A 15108-nucleotide genomic window follows, 5' to 3' on the forward strand; every position below is an offset into this window, starting at 1 on the left:
ACACGGAGGGTTAAAGGAAATTGACTTGTCACAATAGAAAATTTTTAAGTTAGTTAATTTAGTAAATTAAGATAGTTAACCTGTAATATATATATATATATATATATATATATATATATATATATATATATATATATATATATATATATATATATATATATATATATATATATATATATATATATATATATATATATATATATATATATATATATATCTATATATAGGTGTCAATTTCCTTTCACCCTCCAAATTCAAGCGTTGAGTAGCATGCTCCAACTTTGATTTCATAAACTTTTCTACAAAAAGGTCATCGACTTCTATCCCTAAGTGATTTTTTCCGACAGCCCTAAGCAAACGTAATACATGCCGGTAATTACAAAACGGTATTTTTTTTTTCCAGATGACCCTTTCCAACTGCAAGAAAAATGTTCTATCGAAAAGGATATCCAAAGCCTCATGTAACCTATTGAATGCATCCTGACTGGTAATATCGGCATCGATTCTTTGTACATAACAAAAAAAAAGAATTCATTATTTTCCAAATTAGCTTCCAGCTCATCTAGCTGCTGCACGTTGGACACTACAGTAATATTAAATGTATTTACATTCCTTCGAAGTCCTTTCATAGGATTCATTGTTAAAGAAAGTCCATCTAACAGAGCAAGTATTTGTGCATTTCGAGCATCCTGTCTAATAAGCAGCTTTCGGTAAAGCGGACAGCAGCAAGACGGGTGGCTTGCTTCTTGCGGCTGTGTTGCAGCAGAAGCATCATCGCTGGAAACTTCCATCATTGATACAGCTGATGTTGGCTTGAGAACATCTGCGCTGACAATCCTTGCTTGCGGGCGTGTCGCAGCAGAAAAACCACCTCCGGATGCTGCAATAACAGTTGCAGACGACGATAACCGTTGTCCTGCGGAGCATTTAGCCATTCCTGGCGGTTTTGCTGCAGCAGCGACAACACCTCCAGATGCTGTCACCACCGCTGAAGACGACGTCAACTGTTGCAATCCAGAATCAACAGCATTTCCTGGCGGGTGTTCCGTAGCAACAACAACGCCACTGGAAGTTGCTTTTGGTGATGTAGACGGCAACAGTTGTCCTCCGGCGGCAGCGGCAACACTCTTGGCTGTCTCCACCGTTGTAGCCGACGGAAGCCGTTGTCCTCCAGTATGAACAGCAGCAACAACACCACAAAATGCTGTCCCAACTGTTGCAGCCGACGGCAACCGTTGTCCTCTGGCGTGTACAACACTTCCTGGCGGACGTGCAGTAACAGGAACAACACCGCTGGAAGTTGCGTTTGTTGATTCAGACGGCAACCGTTGACCTCCGGAGGCAGCGACAAAACTCCTAGATGCTGTCACCACCGTTGCAGCCGACGGCAGCCGTTGTCCTCCAACATGGACAGCATTTCCTGGTGGGTGTGTTGCAGCAGCAACAACGCCTTTGGATGTTGTGTTCGCCAACGCAGATGACGGCAAACGTTGTCCTACGGCATGGACAGAATATCCTTGCGGGCGTGTCGCAGCAGCAAAACCACCTCAAGATGCTGCAATCACTGTTGCAGACGACGACAACCGTTGTCCTCCGGTGCGTTTAACCCTTCCGGGCGGGTTTGCTGCAGCAGCGACACCTCCGCATGCTGTCACTATCGTTGAAGCCAACGGCAACCGTTGTCCTCCGGCGGCAGCGACAACACTCCTGGATGCTGTCTCCACCGTTACAGCCGACGGAAGCCGTTGTCCTCCAGCATGAACAGCAGCTACAGCACCTCCAGATGCTGTCCCCACTGTTGCAGCCGACGGCAACCGTTGCCCTCCGGGGGCAGCGACAACACCTCTGGATGCGGTCACCATCGTTGCAGCCGACGGCAACCGTTGTCCTCTAGCGTGTACCACACTTCTTGGCGGACGTGCTGCAACAGCATCAACACCACTGGAAGTTGTGTTTGTTGATCGAAACGGCAACCGTTGTCCTCCGGCCGCAGCGACAACACTCCTGGATGCTGGGACCACCGTTGCAGCCGATGGAAGCCGTTGTCCTTCAGCATGAACAGCAGCGACATCACCACTGGATGCTGTACCCACCGTTGCAGCCGACGGCAACCGTTGTTCTCTGGCGTGTACAACCCTTCCTGGCGGACGTGCAGCAACAACAACACCGCTGGAAGTTGCGTTTGTTGATCGAAACGGCAACCGTTGTCCTCCGGCGGCAGCGACAACACTCCTGGATGCTGGGACCACCGTTGCAGCCAATGGAAGCCGTTGTCCTTCAGCATGAACAGCAGCGACAACACCACTGGATGCTGTCCCCACCGTTGCAGCCGACGGCAACCGTTGTGCTCCGGCATGCACAACACATCCTGGCGGGCGTGACACAACAACACTATCCGGACTAGAGGATGCCATCACCAATGAAGATGATGGAATTTGCTGTCCACCGGGGCAAACAACTGTACCAGCTGGCATCATCGTCGAAGATGTATTTGGCTGCTGCATTGCAAGACAAGTAACGTTTCTTGACAAACGTGCAAGTGCAGCAGCAACATCATCGGAAACGTTCAACGCCGACGACGGAACAGATGATATTGGTGGCTGTTCATTGGGGGCAGTATAAAACGTAACTGCCGAAACATAACCGCCGGAAGATGTCAACGTATATGATGCAGCAGAAGATGTTGTTAGCTGATTCTCCACGGTACTAACTACTGGAAGCACTTGTACGCACGTAGGGTTTCGCACAACTTCTTCACTGCAAAACATACCAACATCATCTGGATCTTCCGGACGCGCTTGCTTTGTCGGCATAGACATGATGTTGCTAGAGCAAAATAGGTACGTTTTTATTTACTTTTCACATTAACTTCCCTCTAAATATGTTTAACTTACCTTTACTCTTTTAATTGTAGAGATCTCAAACAAGCGACATAGAGAAAACTTTGAACAAAACGCTGACAAAATTGCATGTTGTTCACGACATGAAAATTGAACTGTGAATGTTTACCGCTGTCAATAAAAATAAACAACTATGGCACCGCGTTGAAATGTCACGCACACTGCTAAGCATACCACGCATCCACGCAAACAATGAGACCCCAAATTTTGAGTGATTCAGGTCGAGGGGTATGAGGAAGCTTGAGGACGCAAGGAGAAACGCGCTGCGATGAGAGTTCGCATTCTGTTTTACACGCGCGCTTCACTAACACCAATACAAATACCGTGCTTTGACGAGCCGTCTGTGAATGTGTGTGTGTCTTCTTTCAGCGAGCTCAATAACTTTGAGCTGCTCGTCACATCGTGTTGTCTCGCTTACACTACAGCATCGAACCATCGCTCCGTATGTCCCCCCTCCTACGCGTACAAAACCACCAGTACAGCGCGACGCTTTGTCGGAGATGGTTGTGCGCGTTTTGTTTTAAGTCCCGCGCGCAGTGTTTGTGCGCTGATGCGCATTTCGTTCAAAGTCTCGTGCGCTGGTTTATTATGGTGAAGTGTGCAGCGAACAAACAATGTGCACAGACGCACATGCAGTGCGTGGATCGACAGGTAAGAATTTGCTGAACAGAGGCAACGCAGATTGTCGACATGTTTCCCGCAGCCTGGCTCGACCCGGTACTTTACTGTATGACGCCATTGGTGAGTATGAAGGATTCTAAATGTGTTGTGAAAGTGTAATTTATGTTTGAATAAAGTGTTTAATGAAATAAAAAATGACCGTGTTTGTGTTTGTTGTTAGAATAAGTGCGTATTTGCTATCATGGGAAAGCATGAAAGAAAACGACAAACGAAAGAAACAAATATCTTTGGATGTGTTGGTAGCATGACTGGAAATAACACGAACACATTGAGAACTGCAGAGCGCACCGTGCGTTCCTGGCGGGGAGGGGTAGGGGTCGCGCGAGGGTGTAACTCATTCCTCCAAGAGTAACTGCTAACGGGGGACGGTACTCAAATCACTCAAAAAATACACACATTTTGCCGGACGGGATGGCTCGAAAGAACACAAACACATTGACAACTGCAAAGCGCACCGTGCGTTACGGTTGGGGAGGGGGAGGGCTCGCGCGAGGGTGTAACTCATTCGGACCCCCCCGTCCGGCAAAATGAGTGTATTTTTTGAGTGATTTGAGTACCCTCCCCCGTTAGCAGTTACTCTTGGAGGAATGAGTTACACCCTCGCGCGAGCCCTCCCCCTCCCCACCCGTAACGCACGGTGCGCTTTGCAGTTGTCAATGTGTTTGTGTGTCCCCCCCCGGACGGCACTCAAATCACTCAAAAAATACACTCATTTTGCCGGACGGGCACTCACGGTAACTCATTTTTCATCTTGGCGGTTTTGCTTTGGCGGTGTGTTTGTATGTGTAGCTAGTGGTACCCTCTCATCCCTCCCTCCTCCTCATACCCCGCTCGCCTTACAGTCAAGTGCAGGAGAGAGCAAAAAAATGGACAAGGCTCGCTCGCGCTAGCCACGGCTCGCTCGCGCACAGCCTAGCCACGGCTCGCGCGTAGCTTACCCGACAGACAAAGAGAACGAAATTTTCAGGCGAGGGGTAGTGTAGAAACACGCGGTGGGGGCCCGGCCCAAGATTGGATCCGAAGTCCGTTGTTTTGGGCTCGAAATTAAAAATGGCGGATGGAGCGCTACCACGGAGAGAATGCGCTCTCTTGCTTGCCTTTAAAATACACGAGGCGCTCTCGCTGTAAAGAACGCTCGCTCGCGCTGTTTCATCATACCCCTTCCTTCTCGTTTCTTTCGGCTTGCGCTGCGCTGAGCTGGTACCCCCTCCCACTTGATTCCAGCGAATTGCGCTGCGCTGGACTGACACCCCCTCCCACTTGTTTCTTTCGTAGCACGCTGTGCGCTTCCCTTCATTCGGACTTGGTGCACCCGAATCAAAACAAAAACTTGAACACATTAAACTTGGTTTATATTTTATCACTTTTATTGCAAATAAAGGGGCATTTTCGCACATAGCTTCACACAATCTTGCCACAAAATCACACACATTATTTATATTTAAAAAATCGTCTTTTTTTAAAAAAAACCGTCTAACTGCATGAATACCGTTGTTGCTGTTCAATGCAGTAAACAAATATTGAAATAAAGCAGCGCAAATCACACATTTAAGATAAATGGTGAAAGAAAAGCGCAGCTTCATTTCAATGTGCACAACACTTCAACACTTAGCGAATCTTCGATCGCCTGGGACTTAGGCTAACACGCGCGCGGCCTTTCACGGCGAACGCTTGAGCTGAACTGACAATTTCGTGTGGTGGCAAGAAAGGGAGCGCACAGAGGAACACTCGCTGCACTATTGCGAGCGAGACACCGATAGCCGCATGCCGCTGCGAGAAAACCAAACTGAGCGCGCAGGCTGAAAGTGAACGCACACATTCACACATGTGTAATTGTGTGAGTGCAAAAACTGTGTAGAAACCAAAACACGCTCGCGCCTCCGCGTAATTCCGCGTATTTCCAACCGTCTCCCCATGCTTCTACATGCCCCTCGCCTGAAAGTCGCACACTTTTTCATTCTCATTGCTAGTAGGGTAGCCACGACTCTTTAAATGTGTGTGTATGCGCATGTGTATGATAGCACTGTGTCGCCTGCCTGCGTTGGCTTGCTCGCTCATATGGCCCCATATGGTGGTATTATTTCGCTCACATGTATCGGCTGTTGTATGAGGAGAAGTGGGAGGAGAAGAATGAATATGAATGATCAGCTGATGGGTTTCGCTAGAGTTAAAGCTTATGCAGACGGAATGAGAAATGTACTTACAGCGATCCCGATCCTGGCGATTGTTATACCTGCACGATACTGCGTAGACCATCCGAGTGCACAATGGGCAGTTTAGAACAATTTGCGGGATAAAATTATTTTTACAGAAATTGTTAGTTTTTATCGTTTGTAGTATAGTATTATGATTGTAAATAACATTTTTATGTAGTTCGCATTCATACCACTAGGTGGCGCTACTTAAAATAGTGTTTTAAGGGATCTTTGCTTAGTTTTATTCATTTTGTATGTGTTTTTTCTTCTATTATTTGTTGCTAATAGTATAAACCATTTTAAAATATACTGTAATGTTCCATAATATATGAACAAAACATAATAATTTTGAATAAGATAATTTTTTCCGCTTTGTATAGGACAATTGTAGATAATTCTCATCACTTTTACTCACACGTAGTACAAATATTGAAAATTTACATACACAACTTAGGTGGATGGTATTACAAGCTCCTAACGTCTAATTCACATTTCTAAAGACATGAATAAAGGCAAACATGTTTGTCTTTGAAGGTCAAAATTTTAAATCGGTTGTTAAAAAAAATAGGAATTACGCATTTTCCTGGGCATTGATATCACAATATTCAATATCATCCAATACTTTTCCAAGTCCTGAACTGCCTTCAAAAGGGATGACAAAAATAAAAATCTGATGTTCTTGGTTTTACAACTATCTGAAAAAATCAAAATTCAACGATAGCTACAAACTAAGTATTTACTTCATTTGTAAAGTTAAACCCTGTCTTTGTTTTAGTGCGTGTAGCTACTGTTATTGGACTGTTTAACGAATCAGAGGAATACAGCTCATTATACAAAATGTCCTTCTGGATGCATTTTTTTTCTTGCAAACTATTCTTTGTAGCATACTCCCCTCTATCCTTATATTTAGTTTATCATGACTTTTGGGAGTTTCTTCTCCCAAAATGCCAATAGATGCTAGTGCATTCATAACATTTTCCTGCTATGCATATAATTTTGGAATTATTTTCCTTACAGCCGTCTGTAATCTGGAGTAGGACCAAAAGGTATCTGGTTGTGATTTGCTTCATTATATTTAATAATAAAGTTAGGTTAGAATAGAAATTTACATATTAGATAAGTACATGAGCTGAAACTAAGATACACAGCTTCGTAATTGAAATAAAAGTTGATCAGAAGCACGTAGAATATATTTTTTGTAGAAAACACGACATACGCTACACTAGGCACCTATGGAGCCGCCTAGTTACGCATGTGTCTGTTTTTAGAAAAAGTTGATGTGAAAAAACTTGAATAAAATTTGCGTTCGCAAACTTTCGTAGAATATTTCTTCACAGATTGATAGTATATATATTACACTATTATGTGACATATATGAGACAACGCCACTCTACGCCACTTTCATAATAGCATCAAGTCAAACATTGAAAAAAAAAAGAAAATTTACAGGAGGTTTCTTCAGTTATTATCGTATATTTTTGCATAAAATTAACTTAACTCAAAATTTTTTCATGTGTTTATAAAGCTGACTGAATATCCTTTATAAAATGTCTAAATTTATCAAAATCGGTTCATATTTGAAAAAGTTACAAAGGTTCAAAGTTTTCCAAAAAAGTGAAGATTTTCCTGCATTTTTTTAGCAAATCTCGAGAGGTCTTTTCTAGAGAACCAGTATTAAAATTAGTATTAAAACCTATTATTTGGAATTGCTCTATTAAAAAGTTGATTTTTTGAATTTCATCCCGGCAAATGCCCATTGTGGAGTATTGTGCGGCTGGCGTGTTAGGATTGCAATATAATGCATTGAGATGGATTGCATAATAGCTTGACATTTTTTTAGGCGTGCTTTTTTTGCCCTTTGGAGCAATCAAGTACAATTGTGCACACTTTTTCCGTAGAATTAGTCCATTCTTTGGCACACATGGAAATGTTACGGAAGGAGCATTGGGCACAAAACGCGCACTGGTGGGCACACAAGGCACACTTGATATTTTTTTATGTGTGCTTTTTTTTGCCCTTTGGAGCAAGCAAGTACAATTGTGCACCCTTTTTCCTTAGAATTAGTCCATTCTTTGACACGCATGGAAATGTTACGGAAGGAACATAGGGCACAAAACGCGCACTGGTGGGCATACAACGCACACACATTTTTCTTGGAATTTCATTCATTGATCTACACCGAGCACAAGGGAGGAAGGGATGGGGTGGCGAGGGAGGTTTGTTGTGCGAGTCGATGAAAAACAGGGCACACTTGTTTTTCCTCGAATTAGTCCATTCATTGATGCATACGCTTTGCAATAAAGGGATCCCTGCGTTCGGTGCTGCATTGTGGAGCAAAATTTTCACCGAATTTTTCATTCAGCTGTCCACACGTGTCTAGGGTTTGGGGATAAGAGACATTAGATCTTAGTGTCCATTCATTTACGATTTGACTCTCGAGCAGTGCAGTCCTACGTGCAGTCGACAGTGGGAAAATTTTTTCAAGTGTGTCATTTGTTTGCCAATAACAAGCAGGTAAGTGAGAAATTAAATTTTGTGATGTGATATTTGTTGCGCAGAAGGTAGTGCGAATTAACGTGTGATGTATGCGTGAACTGTTTTACAGATCCCAAAATATCTAAAGACCTAGACCCGGACTTTTGCAATTTATCAGCAACACCACCATCGTCCCTCGAAGATTCTCCCACTTCAACTGCTGTACCTCCCGAGAAACGCAAAAAAAAATGTTTTTATTCAACCAGGACAACCCCGTACATCCGTGCCTATATCGATCCCAGCTACTTCCACCCGCATGCCACAAATCACACGCACAATAGAACCACGAGCATCATTGTCAAATGAACCAACCGTGCGTACCAAGCAATCGAAACTTATATTAGCTAGAACTATACCCACCACATCCGTGCCGCAGCGAAAAATTACCCACGCAACCTCGTATCACAACAAAAGTTCCGGGAAAATCACCCCTTCCTCTACCGATGAATGTTGCGCAGCATGCAAGTAAAAAAGTACTATTGGTAGGGAGAAAAGTGCCCACCAAATCATCGCTAGAAATCCAGCAAACCACTACAGCCATACCCTCCGTGCAGCAACCATCTTCACGTAATCCTAATCAGCCAACAAGAAAAGTGCCAGAGCGATTCGTGTACCAACGACTGAAACAGCAACCAACATCGGCCCTGAAAAAAGTACCCCCAACAACATCCTTACCTGTGCAGCCAACCACTCTCACATCTACCGTAGTGCAACCACTAGCAATGCCACAGCCGGCCAGGCCACTTCCGACAGAACCACTTCCGCCAGAACCACTTCCGCCAGAACTACTTCCGACAGAGCCACTTCCGGCAGAGCCACTTCCGGCAGAGCCACAACCATCCACCATTGATTGCAAGCTCGATGCAATAATGCGACAGCTAAATGGACTGCAAATATCGATGGATGATTTAGATAAACGCTCCAGGCGCATTGAAAAGTCAGTGGCGCGCAAGAATTGTGTTTGCAATAGGGTACTTCAAGCCCATCAGGAGGAAGAATTTGAGTTTGAACTCCTGAATAATGTGGAAGAATTAAAAGAATTAAATGAAAAGCTGCCTGATCCCCAGTACGAGTGTAAAATATTTACATGGGCGAACGGGCGCATTGCCAGCGAAGCTCCCGAGATGAGGATGCAGGAAGCATTGAACTTTTTATTCACGAAGGAGCTTCTCGCGCAATGCAGCTGGACTGGTGGTGGCAGACTAGTAAAAAAAAACCGTTTCGCGAGCTACGAAGGGTGGTAAAGCTTTTTAAAATGATTGGCAGCAATCGATTGTATGCCATAAATGAAACAATGGTTGCAAATTTTAGCGGCAAAAAGCTTCGCTACGCTGCGGACCAAGTGAAAGCCGAAAAAATGCGGAAAGCCACAAATCCATCTTGTCTAGATGTCGAAGAAAATGTAGATGAAAACGCGTGAAATAATGTAAATATTGTGTGTGTGTGTGTGTGTGTGTGTGTGTGTGTGTGTGTGTGTGTGTGTGTGTGTGTGTGTGTGTGTGTGTGTGTGTGTGTGTGTGTGTGTGTGCGCGCGAGAGAGAGAAAAGAGAGGAAGAGGGAGAGAGAGAGAGAGAGAGAGAGAGAGAGAGAGAGAGAGAGAGAGAGAGGTGGGGGAGGGGGAGGAGAGAATTTTGAATTTATGTAAATATAAAAAAATAATGTTTAGACGGTAATATGCAACGAAATATATTATGAATTTTGAACATGGAATACCTTATGCTTCTCTTTTTAGTTTTGAGAAAAAAAAATTACGCCATACTATGAGGCTCTGCTCTGCTAATGGGATGGGATCCGAAGCCCCATTGAGGGATAATACAGGCTCTCCCATCCAACTCCTATTCCGACACGTCCTCGTCGTGCAGAGTGGTAACATGTGTCACCACATATCCAAGCTTGGGTACACGGGCTTGACCCAACCCCTTGGGCGGATGGTGGCACATGGCGAACCAGGAGGGGGGTGGGTATCCCGGGAAACTGGGTGCCTGAACGTCGGGGGGGTAACCCGACGCTAAACAAAACGGTCACGTGGGCGCGGGGCCAGTCACTCAGTCCCATGAATCAACGACTACGGAAAGCCACAGAAGTTTTCGAAACGGACATCCCGATACCGACCATACGCAATGCCCCCGGACTACTCTGAAAATGGGCTCATGGAACGTACGCACTCTAAGCGAAGCCGGAGCCTTGAAAAAACTTCATGATTCCCTAGCCACACTGAGCATGGACCTCGTAGCTCTACAAGAGATTCGGTGGCTAGGGAACGGTGTGCAGAACAGGCGTGGTAAGCATTGTTACGACATATACTACAGCTGCCACGACCGCCACCGAGTACTCGGAACGGGTTTCGCCGTAGGTCCCCGGTTGAAACCCGCAATCATGGATTTCAAGGCTATAATCGATAGGCTATGCACCCTGCGCATGCGAGGCAAATTCTTTAATATAAGCCTCATAAACGTTCACGCCCCTACCGAAGAGAAAGAGGAAGAGGAGAAGGACCTGTTTTACGGCCGCCTCGCTAGAACCATAGATGCGTGCTCCAGGCATGATCTCATAATCATCCTGGGGGACTTCAACGCAAAAGTCTGTAGGGAGCCAATGTACCGCCAATACACTGGCTTTCACAGTCTGCATGAGCACAGTAATGATAATGGTAGTAGATTGGTCCAGTTCGCCGCAGCGAACAATCTGGTTGTTGGAAGTACCAAATTTGCGCGCAAGAAAATCCACAAGATTACATGGGCGCACCCGCGTGGAGAATCCTTCAACCAGATCGACCACGTGTTAATAAGCCGCCGACGACAGTCGAGCCTGTTAAATGTCAGAACATATCGAGGAGCCAATATCGATTCCGATCACTACTTGGTTGGCTTAGTGATACGTTGTAGAATCGCCCGCCCCCGCACCAATGGGGGCGGAGAAAACACGCAGCCTCGGCTCAACACGGACTCTCTAAGGGACATTACTGTCCAACAGGAATTCAAAGCCGCTTTAGACGAGTCTCTACTACCAGAAAACAGTTATGAAACTACGAGCGAGAGGTGGAACGCTCTAAAAACAAAAATAATAAACTGTGCAAGAAATATACTCCCACCACGTCGTGGCAACACCAAATCTGGCTGGTTCGACGATGAATGCAGACAAGTGACTGAACGTAAGAATACTGCATACCGAGCAATGCAGCAACGACATAGAACGCGGGCATGCTCAGAGGAATACTCACGGCTCAGACGCGAAGAGAAACGAGTTCACCACTCCAAGAAACATGCTTTGGAAGAGCAAAACATGCGGGAACTCGAGCAAACCAGTGAGGCGTACGGACCGACACGAAAGTTTTACCTAGCGATAGCAGGTTACCGAAACAACGTTGTACCTAAGGTTACCTGCTGTCGCAACAAGGATGGAGATCTTGTCACTAACCAGCCAGAGGTCCTCTCGCGGTGGGCTCAGTACTTTGATGAATTACTCAATGACCAGTTTAGCGAACAGCTAGAAGCGCCACTAGCAGATAGTGTCATGCTACTGCCACCTAGCATAGAAGAAACACGAAAGGCTATCCGTCGGCTAAAAAATTACAAAGCACCCGGAACCGACGGACTGGTCAAGAATGGAGGTGCACGACTAGAAAACGAGATTCATCAAATTGTTACTGAGGTGTGGGATAGCGAATCGATGCCTTGTGATTGGAATCTCGGCATCTTCTACCCCATATACAAGAAGGGAGATAGGTTGGACTGCAACAACTACAGGGGTATTACGGTGTTGAATACCGCCTATAAAATAATCTCCCTGATCCTTCAGGATCGCCTTGTCCCGCACGTCGAAGAGATAGTAGGAAACTATCAAAGAGGATTCCGAAACGGAAAATCTTCCACTGATCAGATCTTCACCATGCGGCAGATCTTGGAGAAGATGGCTGAATACAGACACGACACATACCATCTCTCTTCAAAGCCGCATATGATAGCATAGCCAGGGTAAAACTGTATGACGCTATGAGCTCTTTTGGAATCCCGGCCAAACTGATAAGGTTAGTTAGAATGACTATGACCAACGTCACATGCCAGGTGAGGGTGGATGGAAAACTCTCAGGACCTTTTGCTACCACCAAAGGTCTGCGCCAGGGGGACGGGCTTGCTTGTCTCTTATTCCTGGCGCTAGAGAGAGCCATCCGTGACTCGAGGGTGGAGACTACGGGAACCATCTTCTATAAGTCAACCCAGATCCTGGCATACGCTGATGATATAGACATCATTGGTCTGCGGCTCTCCTATGTAGCAGAAGCCTACCAAGGGATTGAGCAGGCGGCAGAGAGCCTCGGATAGCAGATAAACGAGGCAAAGACCAAACTGATGGTGGCAACATCAGCGGACCTACCAATAAATAATCCGAATCTACGTAGGCGTGATGTACAGATAGGTGAACGCACTTTTGAAGTCGTCCCAGAATTCACCTATCTGGGGTCAAAGGTCAGCAACGACAACAGTATGCAAGCTGAGTTGCGCGCAAGGATGGTGGCTGCCAACCGGTCATTCTACAGCCTCAAAAAGCAGTTCACCTCAAAGAACCTGTCGTGATGGACGAAGCTGGGACTATATCTCTGGGACACTGTCCAAATCTGACGAAACCCTCTTAGCCGCGTTCGAGAGGAAGATGCTCAGAAGGATATTTGGCCCCGTATGTGTGGAAGAACAATGGAGGAGTCGCTATAATGACGAGCTATACGAGATGTATGGCGACCACACTGTCGTACAGCGTATCAAGCTCGCCAGGCTCCGGTGGGCTGGCCATGTTGTACGCATGGAAACGGACGACCCAGCCCGTAAAGTCTTTTTAGGCCGTCCACAAGGACAGAGGAGGCGTGGTAGGCCCAAATTGAGGTGGCAAGATGGCGTTGAGGCGTATGCCATTAAGGCCGGGATAACGGACTGGCAGACGAAGGCGCGAGACCGTGAGCGGTTTCGGACACTCCTGAGGCAGGCCAAGACCGCAAAGCGGTTGTAGCGCCGGATAAGTAAGTAAGTACTATGAGGCACCGGACATGTGAATTTTAACTGTTTTGGCTTTTATCGCAACAAGTTTGAACTTTACCTCTTCTATTGGTATACGTACCAACGATGAAAGGTCTAAATCTAACATGTTTGCTCTCCGTATATTCATTATGTATGAAGAGCATGGATAGTCAAACTGTTCACTGGTTTCACTAAATAGATGGCAATGTACAACAATCGAACCCTGTTCGCGTGATGCTGTGCTGTACATTCCGATATTCTTATTTTTCAACATAAACCAGCAATTTTTAATTATTTTTTAATGTGCAATTAGCCATCACATCAGCAGTAACATCATTTCCTTTGTTGACTATGTACGGAAACGAAGGCTCGTTAGAGGGCCGTGCGTAGTTAATGTGTTGCAGCTCACTTAACCTGTTCACAGCTTGTGCTGAACAATTTCTACCATTTCCTAGTAAATGTTTGGGCTCTTGAAGATGGCTTTCAAATTTGTAGGCAGAAATGTTGTGTAGTGGTCCAAATCGAACAACATCTTCGTAAACATGCAACAGGTAATGGACATTACTAGACAAAAACGTGACGCCATAGACGGTGGCAAAATCGAAAACAAATTTTCGCAACATCTGATCTGCCATTGGCCAATCATCTTTGTATTCAGCTGAGCTGAACATAGTCATGCCACAGAAGTACAGCATGAAATGGTTATACTCAACATCGCTTATTCTTCCCTTAAGGACCATCAAGCTAATACGGAAACAGATTAGCTAGAAGTAGTTGTAGTAGTTGTAGAAGATGTGCTAGAAGTAGTTGTACTCCAACCCTTTCCAAAAGCGTAAATATTTAAGGCTCCGCACACTTCGTTGAAACTCTGACGGCAGAAGCAGTTCCCGAATCTCGTTGGAAACTGCTTCACGTATCGGTTCCGTCCACCTACGACTCGTTCCAAATATTGCTTCAGTCCAATTTATCATTAGTCTGCGCGTAACTCCGTGATCTCGTACATGCAGAGGTTCTGAGGTAATTATATCTTTGATAATGTCGCAATTGTCTAGCTTAACCAAAGGTGTAGTGGTTTTGCAATGGTCTACGTATGCACCATTATAGAACTCTTCATGGGTCCGTCGCGCAGCACCAAACTGCCCGTAGTAGGTGCGTTTCGTTGTTGGATCCTTTGTGGTGCGGGTCTTGCATTTGATGCACCCGTAAGCGTTGAATGATTTAACACCTGCAATGTGATATACAGCCATGAATAATCGTTGCGAAAGTACAAGCTAACTATTCGTACCTTTGATGTAAGCTCGAGCTGGTGTATCTGCTATCATGGCCCGGAACCATATTTTATATGGGCGACCGTTTATCAGTACATTGGCTTGCAAGTAGTTTAGTTCCGTGACAAATGGTTGCAAGTAACCTTGAAGGCTTCCCGGCTTACTTTCCCCACAAAAAACTTCCACCGTCATTACCGGTAAATTTGGCATGTCATGAATTCACATTAGGATGGGCCAAAACTGAGTTAAACCACTTCTGTGAAGTGGCAGCTCATTCACAAAGAAAATTAGCTCCATTTCATTGACGTCCGGTGTCCCAAGTCTAAAACAGCGAAGAAACCGGATTCATGTAATATAAACTAAAGAAATGTGCCACTTTAGGCTCATCGTACCAATCGCTTGTGCTACAACAATTATAATTACCTAAAGTACGATTTGAGGCTACTAGCAATTCCCTGATACCATAATTGACCACCCGTGATTGTAGAGACCAGACTCCGTGTGGTATTCGCTGAGGGAG

Source organism: Anopheles merus, unplaced genomic scaffold (genome assembly GCF_017562075.2).
Source record: "Anopheles merus strain MAF unplaced genomic scaffold, AmerM5.1 LNR4000009, whole genome shotgun sequence".
NCBI classification, from domain to species: Eukaryota; Metazoa; Arthropoda; class Insecta; order Diptera; family Culicidae; genus Anopheles; species Anopheles merus.